We start from the raw sequence: 23,395 nt of genomic DNA on the forward strand, positions 1-23,395 counted from the left end.
ATGTAATGTAACACACACCCATACAATGCGCACCACCCCGCGATGTTTTTCAGAAACCTATCCTACATTGCCACTGCATGTTCCCTGGCCTCCCCATGCTGACCACCTCGCGGTGCTTTTCTCCATCCTACATTGCCACTCACTGCCTATCCTAATTCAGACCCTCCGATTCAAACCACCTCGTGATGTTTTTCTCACTCCTAGTAGTGAATGTAATGTAACACACACCCATACAATGCGCACCACCCCGTGATGTTTTTCTCACTCCTACTAGTGAATGTAATGTAAAACACACACATACAATGCCCACCATCCCGTGATGTTTTTCTCACTCCTACTAGTGAATGTAATGTAACACACACCCATACAATGCGCACCATATGTGATGTTTTTCTCACTCCTACTAGTGAATGTAATGTAACACACACCCATACAATGCGCACCACCCCGTGATGTTTTTCTCACTCCTACTAGTGAATGTAATGTAACACACACCCATACAATGCGCACCACCCCGTGATGTTTTTCTCACTCCTACTAGTGAATGTAATGTAACACACAACCATACAATGCGCACCACCCCGTGATGTTTTTCTCACTCCTACTAGTGAATGTAATGTAACACACACCCATACAATGCACACCACCCCGTGATGTTTTTCTCACTCCTACTAGTGAATGTAATTTAACACACACCCATACAATGCGCACCACCCCGTGATGTTTTTCTCACTTCTACTAGTGAATGTAATGTAACACACACCCATTCAATGCGCACCACCCCGTGATATTTTTCTCACTCCTACTAGTGAATCTAATGTAACACACACCCATACAATGCGCACCACCCCGTGATGTTTTTCTCACTCCTACTAATGAATCTAATGTAACACACACCCATACAATGCGCACCACCCCTGAAATTTTTCTCACTCCTATTAGTGAATGTAATGTAACACACACCCATACAATGCGCACCACCCCGTGATGTTTTTCTCACTCCTACTAGTGAATGTAATGTAACACACACCCATACAATGCGCACCACCCCATGATGTTTTTCTCACTCCTACTATTGAATGTAATGTAACACACACCCATACAATGCGCACCACCCCGTGATGTTTTTCTCACTCCTACTAGTGAATGTAATGTAACACACACCCATACAATGCGCACCACCCCGCTATGTTTTTCAGAAACCTATCCTACATTGCCACTGCATATTCCCTGACCTCCCCATGCTGACCACCTCGCGGTGCTTTTCTCCATCCTACATTGCCACTCACTGCCTTTCCTAATTCAGACCCTCCGATTCACACCACCTCGTGATGTGTTTCTCAATCCTAGTAGTGAATGTAATGTAACACACACCCATACAATGCGCACCACCCCGTGATGTTTTTGGCACTCCTGCTAGAGAATGTAATGTAACACACACCCATACAATGCGCACCACCCCGTGATGTTTTTCTCACTCCTACTAGTGAATGTAATGTAACAAACACCCATACAATGCGCACCACCCCGCGATGTTTTTCAGAAACCTATCCTACATTGCCACTGCATGTTCCCTGACCTCCCCATGCTCACCACCCCGCGGTGCTTTTCTCCATCCTACATTGCCAATCACTGCCTATCCTAATTCAGACCCTCCGATTCACACCACCCCGTGATGTTTTTCTCACTCCTACTAATGAATGTAATGTAACACACACCCATACAATGCGCACCACCCCGTGATGTTTTTCTCACTCCTACTTGTGAATCTAATGTAACACCCACCCATACAATGCGCACCACCCCGTGATGTTTTTCTCACTGCTACTAGTGAATGTAAGGTAACACACCCATACAATGCGCACCACCCCGTGATGTTTTTCTCACTCCTACTAGTGAATGTAATGTAACACACACCCATACAATGCGCACCACCCCGCGATGTTTTTCAGAAACCTATCCTACATTGCCACTGCATGTTCCCTGACCTCCCCATGCTCACCACCCCGCGGTGCTTTTCTCCATCCTACATTGCCAATCACTGCCTATCCTAATTCAGACCCTCCGATTCACACCACCCCGTGATGTTTTTCTCACTCCTACTAATGAATGTAATGTAACACACACCCATACAATGCGCACCACCCCGTGATGTTTTTATCACTCCTACTAGTGAATGTAATGTAACACACACCCATACAATGCGCACCACCCCGTGATGTTTTTCTCACTCCTACTAGTGAATGTAATGTAACACACACCCATACAATGCGCACCACCCCGCTATGTTTTTCAGAAACCTATCCTACATTGCCACTGCATGTTCCCTGACCTCCCCATGCTCACCACCCCGCGGTGCTTTTCTCCATCCTACATTGCCACTCACTGCCTTTCCTAATTCAGACCCTCCGATTCACACCACCTCGTGATGTGTTTCTCACTCCTAGTAGTGAATGTAATGTAACACACACCCATACAATGCGCACCACCCCGTGATGTTTTTGGCACACCTGCTAGACAATGTAATGTAACACACACCCATACAATGCGCACCACCCCGTGATGTTTTTCTCACTCCTACTAGTGAATGTAATGTAACAAACACCCATACAATGCGCACAACCCCGCGATGTTTTTCAGAAACCTATCCTACATTGCCACTGCATGTTCCCTGACCTCCCCATGCTCACCACCCCGCGGTGCTTTTCTCCATCCTACATTGCCAATCACTGCCTATCCTAATTCAGACCCTCCGATTCACACCACCCCGTGATGTTTTTCTCACTCCTACTAATGAATGTAATGTAACACACACCCATACAATGCGCACCACCCCGTGATGTTTTTCTCACTCCTACTAGTGAATCTAATGTAACACCCACCCTTACAATGCGCACCACCCCGTGATGTTTTTCTCACTGCTACTAGTGAATGTAAGGTAACACACCCATACAATGCGCACCACCCCGTGATGTTTTTCTCACTCCTACTAGTGAATGTAATCTAACACACACCCATACAATGCGCACCACCCCGCGATGTTTTTCAGAAACCTATCCTACATTGCCACTGCATGTTCCCTGACCTCCCCATGCTCACCACCCCGCGGTGCTTTTCTCCATCCTACATTGCCAATCACTGCCTATCCTAATTCAGACCCTCCGATTCACACCACCCCGTGATGTTTTTCTCACTCCTACTAATGAATGTAATGTAACACACACCCATACAATGCGCACCACCCCGTGATGTTTTTCTCACTCCTACTATTGAATGTAATGTAACACACACCCATACAATGCGCACCTCCCCGTGATGTTTTTCTCACTCCTATTAGTGAATGTAATGTAACACACACCCATACAATGCGCACCTCCCCGTGATGTTTTTCTCACTCCTACTAGTGAATCTAATGTAACACACACCCATACAATGCGCACCACCCCGCGATGTTTTTCAGAAACCTATCCTACATTGCCACTGCATGTTCCCTTACCTCCCCATGCTGACCACCCCGCGGTGCTTTTCTCCATCCTACATTGCCACTCACTGCCTATCCTAATTCAGACCCTCCGATTCACACCACCCCGTGATATTTTTCTCATTCCTACTAGTGAATGTAATGTAACACACACCCATACAATGCGCACCACCCCGTGATATTTTTCTCACTCCTACTAGTGAATGTAATGTAACACACACCCATACAACGCACACCAACCCGTGATGTTTTTCTCACTCCTACTAGTGAATGTAATGTAACACACACCCATACAATGCGAACCACCCCGTGATGTTTTTCTCACTTCTACTAGTGAATGTAATGTAACACACACCCATACAATGCGCACCACCCCGTGATGTTTTTCTCACTCCTACTAGTGAATGTAATGTAACACACACCCATACAATGCGCACCACCCCGTGATGTTTTTCTCACTCCTACTAGTGAATCTAATGTAACACACACCCATACAATGCGCACCACCCCATGATGTTTTTCTCACTCCTACTAGTGAATCTAATGTAACACACACCCATACAATGCGCACCACCCCGTTATGTTTTTCTCACTCCTACTAGTGAATGTAATGTAACACACACCCATACAATGCGCACCACCCCGTGTAGTTTTTCTCACTCCTACTAGTGAATCTAATGTAACACACACCCATAAAATGGGCACCACCCCGTGATGTTTTTCTCACTCCTACTAGTGAATGTAATGTAACACACACCCATACAATGCGCACCACCCCGCGATGTTTTTCAGAAACCTATCCTACATTGCCACTGCATGTTCCCTGACCTCCCCATGCTCACCACCCCGCGGTGCTTTTCTCCATCCTACATTGGCAATCACTGCCTATCCTAATTCAGACCCTCCGATTCACACCACCCCGTGATGTTTTTCTCACTCCTACTAATGAATGTAATGTAACACACACCCATACAATGCGCACCACCCCGTGATGTATTTCGCACTCCTACTATTGAATGTAATGTAACACACACCCATACAATGCGCACCACCCCATGATGTTTTTCTCACTCCTACTAGGGAATGTAATGTAACACACACCCATACAATGCGCACCACTCCGTGATGTTTTTCTCACTCCTAATAGTGAATGTAATGTAACACACACCCATACAATGTGCACCACCCCGTGATGTTTTTCTCACTCCTACTAGTGAATGTAATGTAACACACACCCATACAATGCGCACCACCCCGTGATGTTTTTCTCACTCCTACTAGTGAATGTAATGTAACACACACCCATACAATGCGTACCACCACGTGATCTTTTTCTCAATCCTATTAGTGAATGTAATGTAACACACACCCATACAATGCGCACCACCCCGTGATGTTTTTCTCCCTGCTACTAGTGAATGTAATGTAACACACACCCGTACAATGCGCACCACCACGTGATGTTTTTCTCACTCCTACTAGTGAATGTAATGTAACACACACCCATACAATGCGCACCACCCCGTGATGTTTTTCTCACTCCTACTAGTGAATCTAATGTAACACCCACCCATACAATGCGCACCACCCCGTGATGTTTTTCTCACTGCTACTAGTGAATGTAATGTAACACACACCCATACAATGCGCACCACCCCGTGATGTTTTTCTCACTCCTACTAGTGAATGTAATGTAACACACACCCATACAATGCGCACCACCCCGTGATGTTTTTCTCACTTCTACTAGTGAATGTAATGTAACACACACCCATGCAATGCGCACCACCCCGTGATTTTTCTCACTCCTACTAGTGAATCTAATGTAACACACACCCATACAATGCGCACCACCCCGTGATGTTTTTCTCACTCCTACTAGTGAATCTAATGTAACACACACCCATACAATGCGCACCACCCCGTGATGTTTTTCTCACTCCTACTAGGGAATGTAATGTAACACACACCCATACAATGCGCACCACCCCGTGATGTTTTTCTCACTCCTACTAGTGAATGTAATGTAACACACACCCATACAATGCGCACCACCCCGTGATGTTTTTCTCACTCCTACTAGTGAATGTAATGTAACACACACCCATACAATGCGCACCACCCCGTGATGTTTTTCTCACTCCTACTAGTGAATGTAATGTAACACACACCCATACAATACGTACCACCACGTGATCTTTTTCTCAATCCTATTAGTGAATGTAATGTAACACACACCCATACAATGCGCACCACTCCGTGATGTTTTTCTCCCTGCTACTAGTGAATGTAATGTAACACACACCCATACAATGCGCACCACCACGTGATGTTTTTCTCACTCCTACTAGTGAATGTAATGTAACACACACCCATACAATGCGCACCACCCCGTGATGTTTTTCTCACTCCTACTAGTGAATCTAATGTAACACCCACCCATACAATGCGCACCACCCCGTGATGTTTTTCTCACTGCTACTAGTGAATGTAATGTAACACACCCATACAATGCGCACCACCCCGTGATGTTTTTCTCACTCCTACTAGTGAATCTAATGTAACACCCACCCATACAATGCGCACCACCCCGTGATGTTTTTCTCACTGCTACTAGTGAATGTAATGTAACACACACCCATTCAATGCGCACCACCCCGTGATATTTTTCTCACTCCTACTAGTGAATCTAATGTAACACACACCCATACAATGCGCACCACCCCGTGATGTTTTTCTCACTCCTACTAATGAATCTAATGTAACACACACCAATACAATGCGCACCACCCCTGAAGTTTTTCTCACTCCTATTAGTGAATGTAATGTAACACACACCCATACAATGCGCACCACCCCGTGATGTTTTTCTCACTCCTACTAGTGAATGTAATGTAACACACACCCATACAATGCGCACCACCCCATGATGTTTTTCTCACTCCTACTATTGAATGTAATGTAACACACACCCATACAATGCGCACCACCCCGTGATGTTTTTCTCACTCCTACTAGTGAATGTAATGTAACACACACCCATACAATGCGCACCACCCCGCTATGTTTTTCAGAAACCTATCCTAAATTGCCACTGCATATTCCCTGACCTCCCCATGCTGACCACCTCGCGGTGCTTTTCTCCATCCTACATTGCCACTCACTGCCTTTCCTAATTCAGACCCTCCGATTCACACCACCTCGTGATGTGTTTCTCACTCCTAGTAGTGAATGTAATGTAACACACACCCATACAATGCGCACCACCCCGTGATGTTTTTGGCACTCCTGCTAGAGAATGTAATGTAACACACACCCATACAATGCGCACCACCCCGTGATGTTTTTCTCACTCCTACTAGTGAATGTAATGTAACAAACACCCATACAATGCGCACCACCCCGCGATGTTTTTCAGAAACCTATCCTACATTGCCACTGCATGTTCCCTGACCTCCCCATGCTGACCACCCCGCGGTGCTTTTCTCCATCCTACATTGCCACTCACTGCCTATCCTAATCCAGACCCTCCGATTCACACCACCCCGTGATGTTTTTCTCATTCCTACTAGTGAATGTAATGTAACACACACCCATACAATGCGCACCACCCCGTGATATTTTTCTCACTCCTACTAGTGAATGTAATGTAACACACACCCATACAACGCGCACCTCCCCGTGATGTTTTTCTCACTCCTACTAGTGAATGTAATGTAACACACACCCATACAATGCGAACCACCCCGTGATGTTTTTCTCACTTCTACTAGTGAATGTAATGTAACACACACCCATACAATGCGCACCACCCCGTGATTTTTCTCACTCCTACTAGTGAATGTAATGTAACACACACCCATACAATGCGCACCACCCCGTGATGTTTTTCTCACTCCTACTAGTGAATCTAATGTAACACACACCCATACAATGCGCACCACCCCATGATGTTTTTCTCACTCCTACTAGTGAATCTAATGTAACACACACCCATACAATGCGCACCACCCCGTTATGTTTTTCTCACTCCTACTAGTGAATGTAATGTAACACACACCCATACAATGCGCACCACCCCGTGTAGTTTTTCTCACTCCTACTAGTGAATCTAATGTAACACACACCCATAAAATGCGCACCACCCCGTGATGTTTTTCTCACTCCTACTAGTGAATGTAATGTAACACACACCCATACAATGCGCACCACCCCGCGATGTTTTTCAGAAACCTATCCTACATTGCCACTGCATGTTTCCTGACCTCCCGATGCTCACCACCCCGCGGTGCTTTTCTCCATCCTACATTGCCAATCACTGCCTATCCTAATTCAGACCCTCCGATTCACACCACCCCGTGATGTTTTTCTCACTCCTACTAATGAATGTAATGTAACACTCACCCATACAATGCGCACCACCCCGTGATGTATTTCGCACTCCTACTATTGAATGTAATGTAACACACACCCATACAATGCGCACCACCCCGTGATGTTTTTCTCACTCCTACTAGTGAATGTAATGTAACACACACCCATACAATGCGCACCACCCCGTGATGTTTTTCTCACTCCTACTAGTGAATGTAATGTAACACATACCCATACAATGCGTACCACCACGTGATCTTTTTCTCAATCCTATTAGTGAATGTAATGTAACACACACCCATACAATGCGCACCACCCCGTGATGTTTTTCTCCCTGCTACTAGTGAATGTAATGTAACACACACCCATACAATGCGCACCACCACGTGATGTTTTTCTCACTCCTACTAGTGAATGTAATGTAACACACACCCATACAATGCGCACCACCCCGTGATGTTTTTCTCACTCCTACTAGTGAATGTAATGTAACACACACCCATTCAATGCGTACCACCACGTGATCTTTTTCTCAATCCTATTAGTGAATGTAATGTAACACACACCCATACAAGCGCACCACCCCGTGATGTTTTTCTCCCTGCTACTAGTGAATGTAATGTAACACACACCCATACAATGCACACCACCACGTGATGTTTTTCTCACTCCTACTAGTGAATGTAATGTAACACACACCCATACAATGCGCACCACCCCGTGATGTTTTTCTCACTCCTACTAGTGAATCTAATGTAACACCCACCCATACAATGCGCACCACCCCGTGATGTTTTTCTCACTGCTACTAGTGAATGTAATGTAACACACCCATACAATGCGCACCACCCCGTGATGTTTTTCTCACTCCACTAGTGAATGTAATGTAACACACACCCATACAATGCGCACCACTCCGTGAGGTTTATCTCACTCCTACTAGTGAATGTAATGTAACACACACCCATAAAATGCGCACCACCCCGTGATGTTTTTCTCACTCCTACTAGTGAATGTAATGTAACACACACCCATACAATGCGCACCACCCCGTGATGTTTTTCTCACTCATACTAGTGAATGTAATGTAACACACACCCATACAATGCGCACCACCCCTGAAGTTTTTCTCACTCCTATTAGTGAATGTAATGTAACACACACCCATACAATGCGCACCACCCCGTTATGTTTTTCTCACTCCTACGAGTGAATGTAATGTAACACACACCCATACAATGCGCACCACCCCATGATGTTTTTCTCACTCCTACTATTGAATGTAATGTAACACACACCCATACAATGCGCACCACCCCGTGATGTTTTTCTCACTCCTACTAGTGAATGTAATGTAACACACACCCATACAATGCGCACCACCCCGCTATGTTTTTCAGAAACCTATCCTACATTGCCACTGCATATTCCCTGACCTCCGCATGCTGACCACCTCGCGGTGCTTTTCTCCATCCTACATTGCCACTCACTGCCTTTCCTAATTCAGACCCTCCGATTCACACCACCTCGTGATGTGTTTCTCACTCCTAGTAGTGAATGTAATGTAACACACACCCATACAATGCGCACCACCCGGTGATGTTTTTGGCACTCCTGCTAGAGAATGTAATGTAACACACACCCATACAATGCGCACCACCCCGTGATGTTTTTCTCACTCCTACTAGTGAATGTAATGTAACAAACACCCATACAATGCGCACCACCCCGCGATGTTTTTCAGAAACCTATCCTACATTGCCACTGCATGTTCCCTGACCTCCCCATGCTCACCACCCCGCGGTGCTTTTCTCCATCCTACATTGCCAATCACTGCCTATCCTAATTCAGACCCTCCGATTCACACCACCCCGTGATGTTTTTCTCACTCCTACTAATGAATGTAATGTAACACACACCCATACAATGCGCACCACCCCGTGATGTTTTTCTCACTCCTACTATTGAATGTAATGTAACACACACCCATACAATGCGCACCACCCCGTGATGTTTTTCTCACTCCTATTAGTGAATGTAATGTAACACACACCCATACAATGTGCACCTCCCCGTGATGTTTTTCTCACTCCTACTAGTGAATCTAATGTAACACACACCCATACAATGCGCACCACCCCGCGATGTTTTTCAGAAACCTATCCTACATTGCCACTGCATGTTCCCTGACCTCCCCATGCTGACCACCCCGCGGTGCTTTTCTCCATCCTACATTGCCACTCACTGCCTATCCTAATTCAGACCCTCCGATTCACACCACCCCGTGATGTTTTTCTCATTCCTACTAGTGAATGTAATGTAACACACACCCATACAATGCGCACCACCCCGTGATATTTTTCTCACTCCTACTAGTGAATGTAATGTAACACACACCCATACAACGCACACCAACCCGTGATGTTTTTCTCACTCCTACTAGTGAATGTAATGTAACACACACCCATACAATGCGAACCACCCCGTGATGTTTTTCTCACTTCTACTAGTGAATGTAATGTAACACACACCCATACAATGCGCACCACCCCGTGATTTTTCTCACTCCTACTAGTGAATGTAATGTAACACACACCCATACAATGCGCACCACCCCGTGATGTTTTTCTCACTCCTACTAGTGAATCTAATGTAACACACACCCATACAATGCGCACCACCCCATGATGTTTTTCTCACTCCTACTAGTGAATCTAATGTAACACACACCCATACAATGCGCACCACCCCGTTATGTTTTTCTCACTCCTACTAGTGAATGTAATGTAACACACACCCATACAATGCGCACCTCCCCGTGTAGTTTTTCTCACTCCTACTAGTGAATCTAATGTAACACACACCCATAAAATGCGCACCACCCCGTGATGTTTTTCTCACTCCTACTAGTGAATGTAATGTAACACACACCCATACAATGCGCACCACCCCGCGATGTTTTTCAGAAACCTATCCTACATTGCCACTGCATGTTCCCTGACCTCCCGATGCTCACCACCCCGCGGTGCTTTTCTCCATCCTACATTGCCAATCACTGCCTATCCTAATTCAGACACTCCGATTCACACCACCCCGTGATGTTTTTCTCACTCCTACTAATGAATGTAATGTAACACTCACCGATACAATGCGCACCACCCCGTGATGTATTTCGCACTCCTACTATTGAATGTAATGTAACACACACCCATACAATGCGCACCACCCCGTGATGTTTTTCTCACTCCTGCTAGAGAATGTAATGTAACACACACCCATACAATGCGCACCACCCCGTGATGTTTTTCTCACTCCTACTAGTGAATGTAATGTAACACATACCCATACAATGCGTACCACCACGTGATCTTTTTCTCAATCCTATTAGTGAATGTAATGTAACACACACCCATACAATGCGCACCACCCCGTGATGTTTTTCTCCCTGCTACTAGTGAATGTAATGTAACACACACCCATACAATGCGCACCACCACGTGATGTTTTTCTCACTCCTACTAGTGAATGTAATGTAACACACACCCATACAATGCGCACCACCCCGTGATGTTTTTCTCACTCCTACTAGTGAATGTAATGTAACACACACCCATACAATGCGTACCACCATGTGATCTTTTTCTCAATCCTATTAGTGAATGTAATGTAACACACACCCATACAATGCGCACCACCCCGTGATGTTTTTCTCCCTGCTACTAGTGAATGTAATGTAACACACACCCATACAATGCGCACCACCACGTGATGTTTTTCTCACTCCTACTAGTGAATGTAATGTAACACACACCCATACAATGCGCACCACCCCGTGATGTTTTTCTCACTCCTACTAGTGAATCTAATGTAACACCCACACATACAATGCGCACCACCCCGTGATGTTTTTCTCACTGCTACTAGTGAATGTAATGTAACACACCCATACAATGCGCACCACCCCGTGATGTTTTTCTCACTCCACTAGTGAATGTAATGTAACACACACCCATACAATGCGCACCACTCCGTGAGGTTTATCTCACTCCTACTAGTGAATGTAATGTAACACACACCCATAAAATGCGCACCACCCCGTGAAGTTTTTCTCACTCCTACTAGTGAATGTAATGTAACACACACCCATACAATGCGCACCACCCCGTGATGTTTTTCTCACTCCTACTAGTGAATGTAATGTAACACACACCCATACAATGCGCACCACCCCGTGATGTTTTTCTCACTCCTACTAGTGAATGTAATGTAACACACACCCATACAATGCGCACCACCTCGTGATGTTTTTCTCACTCCTACTAGTGAATGTAATGTAACACACACCCATACAATGCGCACCACCCCGTGATGTTTTTCTCACTCCTACTAGTGAATGTAATGTAACACACACCCATACAATGCGCACCACCCCGTGATGTTTTTCTCACTCCTACTAGTGAATGTAATGTAACACACACCCATACAATGCGCACCACCCCGTGATGTTTTTCTCACTTCTACTAGTGAATGTAATGTAACACACACCCATACAATGCGCACCACCCCGTGATTTTTCTCACTCCTACTAGTGAATGTAATGTAACACACACCCATACAATGCGCACCACCCTGTGATGTTTTTCTCACTCCTACTTGTGAATCTAATGTAACACCCACCCATACAATGCGCACCACCCCGTGATGTTTTTCTCACTCCTACTAGGGAATGTAATGTAACACACACCCATACAATGCGCACCACCCCGTGATGTTTTTCTCACTCCTACTAGTGAATGTAATGTAACACACACCCATACAATGCGCACCACCCCGTGATGTTTTTCTCACTCCTACTAGTGAATGTAATGTAACACACACCCATACAATACGTACCACCCCGTGATGTTTTTCTCACTCCTACTAGTGAATGTAATGTAACACACACCCATACAATGCGCACCACCCCGTGATGTTTTTCTCACTTATACTAGTGAATGTAATGTAACACACACCCATGCAATGCGCACCACCCCGTGATGTTTTTCTCACTCCTACTAGTGAATGTAATGTAACACACACCCATACAATGCGCACCACCCCGTGATGTTTTTCTCACTCCTGCTAGTGAATGTAATGTAACACACACCCATACAATGCGCACCACCCCGTGATGTTTTTCTCACTCCTGCTACTGAATGTAATGTAACACACACCCATACAATTCGCAACACCCCGTGATGTTTTTCTCACTCCTGCTAGTGAATGTAATGTAACACACACCCATACAATGCGCACCACCCCGTGATGTTTTTCTCACTCCTACTAGTGAATGTAATGTAACACACACCCATACAATGCGCACCACCCCGTGATGTTTTTCTCACTCCTACTAGTGAATGTAATGTAACACACACCCATTCAATGCGCACCACCCCGTGATGTTTTTCTCACTCCTACTAGTGAATGTAATGTAACACACACCCATACAATGCGCACCACCCCGTGATGTTTTTCTCACTTCTACTAGTGAATGTAATGTAACACACACCCATACAATGCGCACCACCCCGTGATTTTTCTCACTCCTACTAGTGAATGTAATGTAACACACACCCATACAATGCGCACCACCCCGTGATGTTTTTCTCACTCCTACTAGTGAATCTAATGTAACACTCACCCATACAATGCGCACCACCCCATGATGTTTTTCTCACTCCTACTAGTGAATCTAATGTAACACACACCCATACAATGCGCACCACCCCGTGATGTTTTTCTCACTCCTACTAGTGAATGTAATGTAACACACAACCACACAATGCGCACCACCCCGTGTAGTTTTTCTCACTCCTACTAGTGAATCTAATGTAACACACACCCATAAAATGCGCACCACCCCGTGATGTTTTTCTCACTCCTACTAGTGAATGTAATGTAACACACACCCATACAATGCGCACCACCCTGTGATGTTTTTGTCACTCCTGCTAGTGAATGTAATGTAACACACACCCATACAATGCGCACCACCCCGTGATGTTTTTCTCACTCCTACTAGTGAATGTAATGTAACACACACCCATACAATGCGCACCACCCCGCAATGTTTTTCAGAAACCTATCCTACATTGCCACTGCGTGTTCCCTGACCTCCCCATGCTCACCACCCCGCGGTGCTTTTCTCCATCCTACATTGCCAATCACTGCCTATCCTAATTCAGACCCTCCGATTCACACCACCCCGTGATGTTTTTCTCACTCCTACTAATGAATGTAATGTAACACACACCCATACAATGCGCACCACCCCGTGATGTTTTTCTCACTCCTACTATTGAATGTAATGTAACACACACCCATACAATGCGCACCACCCCGTGATGTTTTTCTCACTCCTATTAGTGAATGTAATGTAACACACACCCATACAATGTGCACCTCCCCGTGATGTTTTTCTCACTCCTACTAGTGAATCTAATGTAACACACACCCATACAATGCGCACCACCCCGCGATGTTTTTCAGAAACCTATCCTACATTGCCACTGCATGTTCCCTGACCTCCCCATGCTGACCACCCCGCGGTGCTTTTCTCCATCCTACATTGCCACTCACTGCCTATCCTAATTCAGACCCTCCGATTCACACCACCCCGTGATGTTTTTCTCATTCCTACTAGTGAATGTAATGTAACACACACCCATACAATGCGCACCACCCCGTGATATTTTTCTCACTCCTACTAGTGAATGTAATGTAACACACACCCATACAACGCACACCAACCCGTGATGTTTTTCTCACTCCTACTAGTGAATGTCATGTAACACACACCCATACAATGCGAACCACCCCGTGATGTTTTTCTCACTTCTACTAGTGAATGTAATGTAACACACACCCATACAATGCGCACCACCCCGTGATTTTTCTCACTCCTACTAGTGAATGTAATGTAACACACACCCATACAATGCGCACCACCCCGTGATGTTTTTCTCACTCCTACTAGTGAATCTAATGTAACACACACCCATACAATGCGCACCACCCCATGATGTTTTTCTCACTCCTACTAGTGAATCTAATGTAACACACACCCATACAATGCGCACCACCCCGTTATGTTTTTCTCACTCCTACTAGTGAATGTAATGTAACACACACCCATACAATGCGCACCACCCCGTGATGTTTTTCTCACTCCTACTAGTGAATGTAATGTAACACACACCCATACAATGCGCACCACCCCGTGATGTTTTTGTCACTCCTGCTAGTGAATGTAATGTAACACACACCCATACAATGCGCACCACCCCTTGATGTTTTTCTCACTCCTGCTAGTGAATGTAATGTAAAACACACCCATACAATGCGCACCACACCGCGATGTTTTTCAGAAACCTATCCTACATTGCCACTGCATGTTCCCTGACCTCCCCATGCTCACCACCCCGCGGTGCTTTTCTCCATCCTACATTGCCAATCACTGCCTATCCTAATTCAGACCCTCCGATTCACACCACCCCGTGATGTTTTTCTCACTCCTACTAATGAATGTAATGTAACACACACCCATACAATGCGCACCACCCCGTGATGTTTTTCTCACTCCTAATAGTGAATGTAATGTAACACACACCCATACAATGCGCACCACCCCGTGATGTTTTTCTCACTCCTACTAGTGAATGTAATGTAACACACACCCATACAATGCGCACCACCCCGTGATGTTTTTCTCACTCCTACTAGTGAATGTAATGTAACACACACCCATACAATGCATACCACCACGTGATCTTTTTCTCAATCCTATTAGTGAATGTAATGTAACACACACCCATACAATGCGCACCACCCCGTGATGTTTTTCTCCCTGCTACTAGTGAATGTAATATAACACACACCCATACAATGCGCACCACCACGTGATATTTTTCTCACTCCTACTAGTGAATGTAATGTAACACACACCCATACAATGCGCACCACCCCGTGATGTTTTTCTCACTCCTACTAGTGAATGTAATGTAACACCCACCCATACAATGCGCACCACCCCGTGATGTTTTTCTCACTGCTACTAGTGAATGTAATGTAACACACCCATACAATGCGCACCACCCCGTGATGTTTTTCTGACTCCACCAGTGAATGTAATGTAACACACACCCATACAATGCGCACCACTCCGTGAGGTTTATCTCACTCCTACTAGTGAATGTAATGTAACACACACCCATACAATGCGCACCACCCTGTGATGTTTTTGTCACTCCTGCTAGTGAATGTAATGTAACACACACCCATACAATGCGCACCACCCCGTGATGTTTTTCTCACTCCTACTAGTGAATGTAATGTAACACACACCCATACAATGCGCACCACCCCGCAATGTTTTTCAGAAACCTATCCTACATTGCCACTGCATGTTCCCTGACCTCCCCATGCTCACCACCCCGCGGTGCTTTTCTCCATCCTACATTGCCAATCACTGCCTATCCTAATTCAGACCCTCCGATTCACACCACCCCGTGATGTTTTTCTCACTCCTACTAATGAATGTAATGTAACACACACCCATACAATGCGCACCACCCCGTGATGTTTTTCTCACTCCTACTATTGAATGTAATGTAACACACACCCATACAATGCGCACAACCCCGTGATGTTTTTCTCACTCCTATTAGTGAATGTAATGTAACACACACCCATACAATGTGCACCTCCCCGTGATGTTTTTCTCACTCCTACTAGTGAATCTAATGTAACACACACCCATACAATGCGCACCACCCTGCGATGTTTTTCAGAAACCTATCCTACATTGCCACTGCATGTTCCCTGACCTCCCCATGCTGACCACCCCGCGGTGCTTTTCTCCATCCTACATTGCCACTCACTGCCTATCCTAATTCAGACCCTCCGATTCACACCACCCCGTGATGTTTTTCTCATTCCTACTAGTGAATGTAATGTAACACACACCCATACAATGCGCACCACCCCGTGATATTTTTCTCACTCCTACTAGTGAATGTAATGTAACACACACCCATACAACGCACACCAACCCGTGATGTTTTTCTCACTCCTACTAGTGAATGTCATGTAACACACACCCATACAATGCGAACCACCCCGTGATGTTTTTCTCACTTCTACTAGTGAATGTAATGTAACACACACCCATACAATGCGCACCACCCCGTGATTTTTCTCACTCCTACTAGTGAATGTAATGTAACACACACCCATACAATGCGCACCACCCCGTGATGTTTTTCTCACTCCTACTAGTGAATCTAATGTAACACACACCCATACAATGCGCACCACCCCATGATGTTTTTCTCACTCCTACTAGTGAATCTAATGTAACACACACCCATACAATGCGCACCACCCCGTTATGTTTTTCTCACTCCTACTAGTGAATGTAATGTAACACACACCCATACAATGCGCACCACCCCGTGATGTTTTTCTCACTCCTACTAGTGAATGTAATGTAACACACACCCATACAATGCGCACCACCCCGTGATGTTTTTGTCACTCCTGCTAGTGAATGTAATGTAACACACACCCATACAATGCGCACCACCCCGTGATGTTTTTCTCACTCCTGCTAGTGAATGTAATGTAAAACACACCCATACAATGCGCACCACCCCGCGATGTTTTTCAGAAACCTATCCTACATTGCCACTGCATGTTCCCTGACCTCCCCATGCTCACCACCCCGCGGTGCTTTTCTCCATCCTACATTGCCAATCACTGCCTATCCTAATTCAGACCCTCCGATTCACACCACCCCGTGATGTTTTTCTCACTCCTACTAATGAATGTAATGTAACACACACCCATACAATGCGCACCACCCCGTGATGTTTTTCTCACTCCTACTATTGAATGTAATGTAACACACACCCATACAATGCGCACCACCCCATGATGTTTTTCTCACTCCTACTAGGGAATGTAATGTAACACACACCCATACAATGCGCACCACCCCGTGATGTTTTTCTCACTCCTAATAGTGAATGTAATGTAACACACACCCATACAATGCGCACCACCCCGTGATGTTTTTCTCACTCCTACTAGTGAATGTAATGTAACACACACCCATACAATGCGCACCACCCCGTGATGTTTTTCTCACTCCTACTAGTGAATGTAATGTAACACACACCCATACAATGCATACCACCACGTGATCTTTTTCTCAATCCTATTAGTGAATGTAATGTAACACACACCCATACAATGCGCACCACCCCGTGATGTTTTTCTCCCTGCTACTAGTGAATGTAATATAACACACACCCATACAATGCGCACCACCACGTGATATTTTTCTCACTCCTACTAGTGAATGTAATGTAACACACACCCATACAATGCGCACCACCCCGTGATTTTTTTCTCACTCCTACTAGTGAATCTAATGTAACACCCACCCATACAATGCGCACCACCCCGTGATGTTTTTCTCACTGCTACTAGTGAATGTAATGTAACACACCCATACAATGCGCACCACCCCGTGATGTTTTTCTCACTCCACCAGTGAATGTAATGTAACACACACCCATACAATGCACACCACTCCGTGAGGTTTATCTCACTCCTACTAGTGAATGTAATGTAACACACACCCATAAAATGCGCACCACCCCGTGATGTTTTTCTCACTCCTACTAGTGAATCTAATGTAACACACACCCATACAATGCGCACCACCTCGTGATGTTTTTCTCACTCCTACTAGTGAATGTAATGTAACACACACCCATACAATGCGCACCACCCCGTGATGTTTTTCTCACTCCTACTAGTGAATGTAATGTAACACACACCCATGCAATGCGCACCACCCCGTGATGTTTTTCTCACTTATACTAGTGAATGTAATGTAACACACACCCATACAATGCGCACCACCCCGTGATGTTTTTCTCACTGCTACTAGTGAATGTAATGTAACACACACCCATACAATGCGCACCAACCCGTGATGTTTTTCTCACTCCTACTAGTGAATGTAATGTAACACACACCCATACAATGCGAACCACCCCGTGATGTTTTTCTCACTTCTACTAGTGAATGTAATGTAACACACACCCATACAATGCGCACCACCCCGTGATTTTTCTCACTCCTACTAGTGAATGTAATGTAACACACACCCATACAATGCGCACCACCCCGTGATGTTTTTCTCACTCCTACTAGTGAATCTAATGTAACACACACCCATACAATGCGCACCACCCCATGATGTTTTTCTCACTCCTACTAGTGAATCTAATGTAACACACACCCATACAATGCGCACCACCCCGTTATGTTTTTCTCACTCCTACTAGTGAATGTAATGTAACACACACCCATACAATGCGCACCACCCCGTGTAGTTTTTCTCACTCCTACTAGTGAATCTAATGTAACACACACCCATAAAATGCGCACCACCCCGTGATGTTTTTCTCACTCCTACTAGTGAATGTAATGTAACACACACCCATACAATGCGCACCACCCCGCGATGTTTTTCAGAAACCTATCCTACATTGCCACTGCATGTTCCCTGACCTCCCGATGCTCACCACCCCGCGGTGCTTTTCTCCATCCTACATTGCCAATCACTGCCTATCCTAATTCAGACCCTCCGATTCACACCACCCCGTGATGTTTTTCTCACTCCTACTAATGAATGTAATGTAACACTCACCCATACAATGCGCACCACCCCGTGATGTATTTCGCACTCCTACTATTGAATGTAATGTAACACACACCCATACAATGCGCACCACCCCGTGATGTTTTTCTCACTCCTGCTAGAGAATGTAATGTAACACACACCCATACAATGCGCACCACCCCGTGATGTTTTTCTCACTCCTACTAGTGAATGTAATGTAACACATACCCATACAATGCGTACCACCACGTGATCTTTTTCTCAATCCTATTAGTGAATGTAATGTAACACACACCCATACAATGCGCACCACCCCGTGATGTTTTTCTCCCTGCTACTAGTGAATGTAATGTAACACACACCCATACAATGCGCACCACCACGTGATGTTTTTCTCACTCCTACTAGTGAATGTAATGTAACACACACCCATACAATGCGCACCACCCCGTGATGTTTTTCTCACTCCTACTAGTGAATGTAATGTAACACACACCCATACAATGCGTACCACCACGTGATCTTTTTCTCAATCCTATTAGTGAATGTAATGTAACACACACCCATACAATGCGCACCACCCCGTGATGTTTTTCTCCCTGCTACTATTGAATGTAATGTAACACACACCCATACAATGCGCACCACCACGTGATGTTTTTCTCACTCCTACTAGTGAATGTAATGTAACACACACCCATACAATGCGCACCACCCCGTGATGTTTTTCTCACTCCTACTAGTGAATCTAATGTAACACCCACCCATACAATGCGCACCACCCCGTGATGTTTTTCTCACTGCTACTAGTGAATGTAATGTAACACACCCATACAATGCACACCACCCCGTGATGTTTTTCTCACTCCACTAGTGAATGTAATGTAACACACACCCATACAATGCGCACCACTCCGTGAGGTTTATCTCACTCCTACTAGTGAATGTAATGTAACACACACCCATAAAATGCGCACCACCCCGTGATGTTTTTCTCACTCCTACTAGTGAATGTAATGTAACACACACCCATACAATGCGCACCACCCCGTGATGTTTTTCTCACTCCTACTAGTGAATGTAATGTAACACACACCCATACAATGCGCACCACCCCGTGATGTTTTTCTCACTCCTACTAGTGAATGTAATGTAACACACACCCATACAATGCGCACCACCTCGTGATGTTTTTCTCACTCCTACTAGTGAATGTAATGTAACACACACCCATACAATGCGCACCACCCCGTGATGTTTTTCTCACTCCTACTAGTGAATGTAATGTAACACACACCGATACAATGCGCACCACCCCGTGATGTTTTTCTCACTCCTACTAGTGAATGTAATGTAACACACACCCATACAATGCGCACCACCCCGTGATGTTTTTCTCACTTCTACTAGTGAATGTAATGTAACACACACCCATACAATGCGCACCACCCCGTGATTTTTCTCACTCCTACTAGTGAATGTAATGTAACACACACCCATACAATGGGCACCACCCTGTGATGTTTTTCTCACTCCTACTAGTGAATCTAATGTAACACCCACCCATACAATGCGCACCACCCCGTGATGTTTTTCTCACTCCTACTAGGGAATGTAATGTAACACACACCCATACAATGCGCACCACCCCGTGATGTTTTTCTCACTCCTACTAGTGAATGTAATGTAACACACACCCATACAATGCGCACCACCCCGTGATGTTTTTCTCACTCCTACTAGTGAATGTAATGTAACACACACCCATACAATGCGCACCACCCCGTGATGTTTTTCTCACTCCTACTAGTGAATGTAATGTAACACACACCCATACAATACGTACCACCCCGTGATGTTTTTCTCACTCCTACTAGTGAATGTAATGTAACACACACCCATACAATGCGCACCACCCCGTGATGTTTTTCTCACTCCTACTAGTGAATGTAAAGTAACACACACCCATGCAATGCGCACCACCCCGTGATGTTTTTCTCACTCCTACTAGTGAATGTAATGTAACACACACCCATACAATGCGCACCACCCCGTGATGTTTTTCTCACTCCTGCTAGTGAATGTAATGTAACACACACCCATACAATGCGCACCACCCCGTGATGTTTTTCTCACTCCTGCTACTGAATGTAATGTAACACACACCCATACAATGCGCACCACCCCGTGATGTTTTTCTCACTTCTACTAGTGAATGTAATGTAACACACACCCATACAATGCGCACCACCCCGTGATTTTTCTCACTCCTACTAGTGAATGTAATGTAACACACACCCATACAATGCGCACCACCCCATGATGTTTTTCTCACTCCTACTAGTGAATCTAATGTAACACCCACCCATACAATGCGCACCACCCCGTGATGTTTTTCTCACTCCTACTAGGGAATGTAATGTAACACACACCCATACAATGCGCACCACCCCGTGATGTTTTTCTCACTCCTACTAGTGAATGTAATGTAACACACACCCATACAATGCGCACCACCCCGTGATGTTTTTCTCACTCCTACTAGTGAATGTAATGTAACACACACCCATACAATGCGCACCACCCCGTGATGTTTTTCTCACTCCTACTAGTGAATGTAATGTAACACACACCCATACAATACGTACCACCCCGTGATGTTTTTCTCACTCCTACTAGTGAATGTAATGTAACACACACCCATACAATGCGCACCACCCCGTGATGTTTTTCTCACTCCTACTAGTGAATGTAATGTAACACACACCCATGCAATGCGCACCACCCCGTGATGTTTTTCTCACTCCTACTAGTGTATGTAATGTAACACACACCCATACAATGCGCACCACCCCGTGATGTTTTTCTCACTCCTGCTAGTGAATGTAATGTAACACACACCCATACAATGCGCACCACCCCGTGATGTTTTTCTCACTCCTGCTACTGAATGTAATGTAACACACACCCATACAATTCGCAACACCCCGTGATGTTTTTCTCACTCCTGCTAGTGAATGTAATGTAACACACACCCATACAATGCGCACCACCCCATGATGTTTTTCTCACTCCTACTAGTGAATGTAATGTAACACACACCCATACAATGCGCACCACCCCGTGATGTTTTTCTCACTCCTACTAGTGAATGTAATGTAACACACACCCATTCAATGCGCACCACCCCGTGATGTTTTTCTCACTCCTACTAGTGAATGTAATGTAACACACACCCATACAATGCGCACCACCCCGTGATGTTTTTCTCACTTCTACTAGTGAATGTAATGTAACACACACCCATACAATGCGCACCACCCCGTGATTTTTCTCACTCCTACTAGTGAATGTAATGTAACACACACCCATACAATGCGCACCACCCCGTGATGTTTTTCTCACTCCTACTATTGAATCTAATGTAACACTCACCCATACAATGCGCACCACCCCATGATGTTTTTCTCACTCCTACTAGTGAATCTAATGTAACACACACCCATACAATGCGCACCACCCCGTGATGTTTTTCTCACTCCTACTAGTGAATGTAATGTAACACACAACCATACAATGCGCACCACCCCGTGTAGTTTTTCTCACTCCTACTAGTGAATCTAATGTAACACACACCCATAAAATGCGCACCACCCCGTGATGTTTTTCTCACTCCTACTAGTGAATGTAATGTAACACACACCCATACAATGCGCACCACCCTGTGATGTTTTTGTCACTCCTGCTAGTGAATGTAATGTAACACACACCCATACAATGCGCACCACCCCGTGATGTTTTTCTCA

This window comes from Cavia porcellus, unplaced genomic scaffold (assembly GCF_034190915.1).
Source record: "Cavia porcellus strain 051 isolate PalLab524CR breed Dunkin Hartley unplaced genomic scaffold, mCavPor4.1 scaffold_37, whole genome shotgun sequence".
Taxonomy (NCBI): domain Eukaryota; kingdom Metazoa; phylum Chordata; class Mammalia; order Rodentia; family Caviidae; genus Cavia; species Cavia porcellus.